A 5,697-nucleotide genomic window follows, 5' to 3' on the forward strand; every position below is an offset into this window, starting at 1 on the left:
TCTCTTCTTAGTCATTAGCTCCTTTAAAAACTTGGCATAGAGTGGCATTTGTTCTATTGCTTCAGCAAATGGTATGTTGATTTGTAGTTTCTTGAAGATTTCCAAAAATCTCAAAAACTGGTTGTCATCCCCCTTCTTCTTTAATTACTGAGGATATGGGACTCTTGGTACGTCTGGCTCCAGTACTCCTTCCCTTTTTTGTGAACTCAGATTAGGAACTTGAGTTCCATCCTGCTCTTCTTCCTCTTTATCTGAGTCCTTTTCTTGTGGTTTCTGGGGGGTTTCCTTCAGTTCCTTCCCACTCCAAAGGGTGATAGCCTGACACTCCTCCCTTTGTGTTGAGCTAGTATTTCTGCGAAGGTTGTGGCTGAAAATTTGCTTGAATAAGTAGCCAATTTGTGTCTCAAGTTTCTTGATGGTAGCATCCTGATTCTGCATATTGGACATCACTTCTTCTCGGAACGCTTTACTATCTTGAATCTCTTTGCCTATGCCTTCAAGTAGATTCTCAATCCTTGAGAGTCTGTCATCAAATGATTGTAGATCGGGATTAGAGGTGGAAGGATGAGGTAAGTTATTTTGGTTTTGATGTGGATGTGGAGAGGTGTTGTTATGGGGGTGTTGATATGGTCTAGATGTGAAATGTTGGTGGCTTGCATTGTTGGGATTTGGGCGTCTTTGATCAAGGCTTTGGTCTTGTTAATTTCCCCACCCAAAGTTTGGGTGATTCCTCCATCCAGGGTTGTAGGTCTTGGAGTATGGATCATGATTTTGCCTAGGTGAGTTCCCAATGTAGTTGACTTGCTCCTGGCTTCCCTCTGCTTCATCATTCACTCCTTTTTAGGTTGTTGATAAAGTGGTGATTGCTGCTACTTGGTTCCTCTCCATCTTCTTGGTTAGGTCAGCCAGCTGCTTGGTAATGAGCTTGTTCTGAGCCAGCAGAGCATCTACATTGTTTAGCTCCATCACTCCTCTATTGTTCCCTCTTTCGGAAGCATAGAAGTAGTCATTCTCTGCTACAGTTTCAATGACATCTATGGCCTCCTCAATGGTCTTCTTCTTGTTCAAAGATCCTCCGGATGAATGGTCTACGGCCTTCTTTGACTCATAAGAGAGCCCTTCATAGAAAATGTGCAGCTGCACCCATTCGTTGAACATGTCAGGTGGACACCTCCTTGTCAGGTCCTTAAACCTCTCCCATGCTTCATACAGAGTCTCACCATCTTGTTGCCTGAAAGTTTGGACCACAGCTCTCAGCCTATTGATTCGTTGAGGGGGGTAAAATCTTGCTAAGAATTTATTCACCACATCTTCCCAAGTTGTCAAGCTCTCCTTTGGGAAAGACTCCAGCCACTTAGTTGCCTTATCCTTGAGTGAGAATGGAAATAAGAGTAGTATATAGGCGTCAGGATGAACACCATTAGACTTCACCGTGTCACATATTCTCAGGAAAGTGGTTAGATGTTGATTGGGGTCTTCTTGGACACCTCCTCCGAACGAACAGTTGTTCTGAACCAGGGTGATGAGCTGTGGCTTCAGTTCAAAATTGTTGGCGTGGATGGTTGGCTTTTGAATGCTACTTCCACAGTTTCCTGGGTTTGGATTGATGTAAGAGCCTAAAACTCTTCTATCCTCCCCAGCATGATTTGCCCGACCTCCTCCGCCATGGTTGTGAGTTTCTTCTTCATGATGGTTTTCCATGTTTTCTTCCATGTTTGGTTCAAAGTATTCCTCCTCTTCCTCAGCACCAACTACTCTTTTTCCTCTTGCTTCCCTCCTTAATCTCAAGAAGGTCCTCCCAGGTTCAGAATCGAAGGAAGTTGAAGCCCCGCTTCTTCTCCCTGTCATACAACCAACAAGTACAAGCAAGGAAAATAGATGCAAAAAGTATTTCTGTCAGAATTACTGTTAGTGTGAGTGATGCAATATATCAAACAGTTAGTGGGTTAGTGAAATGAATGGTAAATAACTAAAAACGAAAAAGTAGGGGGAAGGGAAGAAATTAACTAAAACTGAAAGTAAATTACTCAAACAGAAAAGTAAATCAAACAAAAATAAAATGCTCAATCTAGTGATCCTCCAATTTAATCATTGTTGATGCACAATCAATCCCCGGCAATGGTGCCATAAACTTGATGTGCGAAAAACATGTCTCATAACAAATTTCCTTCGGCAAGTGTACCGAATTTGTCGTCAAGTAAAAACTCACAATAGAGTGAGGTCGAATCCCACAGGGATTGATTGATCAAGCAACTTTAACTAGAGAAGTGTTCTAGTTGAGCGAATCAGAATTTGAGTTGAGAATTGCAGAAAATTAAATGGCGGGAAAGTAAATAACAGAAAAGTAAATGCTGGAAATAAAGCGCTGAATGTAGATGACGGAAAGTAAATTGCAGAATCTTAAATGGGAATGGGGTAATTGCTCATAAAATTAAATGACATAAATTAAAGAGAATGGGTAAGATCAGAAATGGGGAGTTCATTGGGCTCAGGAGATGTTGCATTCTCCGGATCAATTTCATTTTCATCTCTTCCTCAATCAATGCACTCATTGATCTCCTTGGCAATCTTAAGTGATCGAATTACAATTCCTTGTAATTCAATCTCTCAAATCTTGATCAATAACCAATTCTTTGGTCAATTGCTCATGAGAAGAGATGAAGTATGGTCACTGATTATACCACATGCATTTCCCAAATCAAGTGTTGAGAGGATTATAGTCACATATCCATCCAAACCCAATTTGGTCCAGCATGAGAAAGCATTTCTAGCATGATCTCTTCATTCCTCTTTCAAGGTTCAGAAGAGATCCAAGTTTGAATAGCTTCTTTTCCAAGATAACTACCCATTTGGATGAAGATCGAAAGCTTTCAAGTAAAATCAAGAGAAAAGATAGAAGAAGAATAATGAAAACTAGTTTTGATCCATCAAATTACAACAGAGCTCCCTAACCCAATGAAAGGGGTTTAGTTGTTCATAGCTCTGGAAAATGAAAACAAAGATGGAGAATACATTATGAAACTAGAAGTGCAGAGAAAGTAAAATACAGAGAGTAGTTCTATGCCAAGAGGCTCCCTATAATTTCCAACTCCCTTTTTCCAATTCAAAGCTACTCCTATATATACTACTCTTCTGATCTTCTAGTTGGCTCTTCACGTCTTGGGTATGGGCCTTTGAATCTTGAGTTTGAAGCAGTTATCTTCTTCATTGGGCTTGGCTTTACTTGCAGAGAGAAAGTGTGAAGTGGGCAGAGACTTTAGCTTAGGACGTTAGTGGTGTTAACGTTCAGTGGAAATATGGGTTCGAGAACGTTAGTGATAATTATCTTTTTCACTAACGTTCCTCACCAAAGTAAGAGCCACGTTAACTTCAACGTTAGTGGCACAAACGTTGCCATTAACGTTGCCTCTATGACCTTCGCACACGTTATTGGGACTCACCTTTCCCAGAAACGTTAAGAAGTCTCCCCCTTCCTTACGTTAGAGTCCACGTTAACTTAGTTAACGTGGCTCTTTTAACGTAGGCTTGCCAACCTTCGAGAACGTTAGTGACACTTACCTTTGTCACTAACGTTCCAATGTGCCCTTAGCTCCAACGTTAGAGTCCACGTTAACTAGGTTAACGTGGCCTCTAACGTGGCTGTGCTAGCCATCTCCAACGTTAGTGACAAAGGTGAATGTCACTAACGTTGGCTCATCATCTCTCCTTCTCACGTTAGCTTCCACGTTAACTAAGTTAACGTGGGAGTTAATGTGGCTCATTGTGGCTTGTGTGGGCTCCTTCCAACGTTAGTGACAATGTTAAGTGTTACTAACGTTGGCGATCACATTCCTTCTTCACGTTAGCTTCCACGTTAACTAGGTTAACGTGGGAGTTAACGTGGCTTATTGGGGCTTGTGTGGGTTAATCCCAACGTTAGTGACAATGTTTGGTGTCACTAACATTGTCGACCACCTGCTTTCTTCACGTTAGCTTCCACGTTAACTAGGTTAACGTGGGAGCTAACGTGGCTTATTGTGACTTGGCCAACGTTAGTGACAAAGTTGAATGTCACTAACGTTGGCTTCCCCTTTATTTCTTCACGTTAGAGGCCACGTTAACTAAGTTAACGTGGCTCTTAACGTGGCCACTTATGAGCTTGGTCCAACGTTGGTGATAATGTTAAGTGTCACTAACGTTGGCTCCCTTTCCTTTCTTCCACGTTAGAGTCCACGTTAACTTAGTTAACGTGACTCTTAACGTGGGCAATGATGGCTTCAAGAGCGTTATTGGTGATTACTTTTCTCATTAACTTTGTAAGTTACTCCCATTCCATGTTTGTGCCCACGTTAGTGCAGCTAACGTAGCCACTAATGTGGTTCTTCTTTGCTTCCTTTGTCCTGAAAACAAGCAATCAAGTGCATCAAAGTTCTGGTCGAAGTCATGGGAAATGCAACAACAAGTTTGTCATAAAATTCATGCAAAATCCTCATGAAATCATGTAAAGTGCACAATGTATGCTTGAATCAAGATGTAAGTGAATATCTACCCAAAATTAGCTTATTTTCTAAGGAAATGCATGAAACTACCCTAAAAACAGTAAAGAAAAGGTCAGTGAAACTGGCCAAAATGCCCTGGCATCACTGGGTGGTTGGTGGCTTTGACGATGATGGTGAAGGAAGGAGAAGGAGAAGAGACGTTGGAATGGGGTGGAGTGAGGGTACGCGAATGCTAGGGCTTTCCTGTCCCTGGGGTAAGTGAAATTTTGAATCCATGCGTGCGTGCACCGTGCGAGTCCGCGTGGGTAGGAGAATAAGCAAGTGGCACGGGAACGTCACACGCGCCTGCGCGTGGATAGGAGATGTGCGAATGGGCGCGGATGCGTACGGTGTGCGTCTGATGCGTTCGCATATTAGCTAAATTAACTAGTTAGTTTAGTTGGTTTTAGCTTAATTTCATTTATTATTACTAGAATAAACAAGCAATTTTGTGAGTTTTCTGTACATGCATTCATAAACCAAGAACTAGGTAAAATTTGGCATTTTTCATGAAAATGAATTAAGAAGTTTATAAACAAGTTGATGTGAATGATTCCCTTGAAATTTATTGCATAAGATGGCAAGACTTTGAGGAAGTTTCTTTGGTTTATGTTAGGTGATGAAGCTAGAAAGCAATGGAGCAAGAATTGGAGCAGGAAGCCTTGAGAATACATCAAACTTGGCAAGGAGGCAGAGGACTTGCACGTTGCCAACTTGGGTTACAATGGCGTGTTTGGTGATAACGCCAAGCACCCTGGAGAGCAAATGTTGGCGTTGCCAACTTGGAGAAAGGAGTGAGTGTTTGATGGCAATGCAGGCAAGCAAGGAGCTGAGCCAAGGAGAAGGTCGAGGGCATTTCCAATGCCAGAAACAATGGACGTGTTCCTTGGCAACGCACACAAGCAAGGCTTGGCCCAGGAGGAAGAGGAGCTGGCGTTGCCAACGCCAGGAACCATAGGCGTTATTCAAGGCAACGCCAAGCAACAAGAATGGAGCCTTGAAGAGTAGTCGAGCACGTTGCCAACTCCAGGAAGAGCTGGAGTGTTTAGTGACAACACCCAAGCATGGAGGCTGTCCAGGAAAGGGAGCCAACGTTGCCAACTTGGAGATATAGGGCGTTATCCACAACAACTCCAGCGAGCTTGGCAGCCTGACCTTACCTCCTTCAATGGAGTATATC

General features: G+C 42.5%; 1 non-coding gene across 1 annotated transcript; it reads left to right on the forward strand.

Annotated features, from left to right (window-relative positions):
* The first annotated feature begins 1,156 nt into the window (after positions 1–1,156).
* Positions 1,157–1,260, forward strand: LOC148571982 (small nucleolar RNA R71). The gene has a single exon (XR_015908022.1). It is a non-coding gene; the product is annotated as a small nucleolar RNA R71 (small nucleolar RNA).
* The last annotated feature ends 4,437 nt before the right edge of the window (positions 1,261–5,697 follow it).

The sequence above is a fragment of the Arachis ipaensis genome, chromosome B3 (assembly GCF_059453495.1).
Source record: "Arachis ipaensis isolate K30076 ecotype BB chromosome B3, ASM5945349v1, whole genome shotgun sequence".
NCBI lineage: Eukaryota > Viridiplantae > Streptophyta > Magnoliopsida > Fabales > Fabaceae > Arachis > Arachis ipaensis.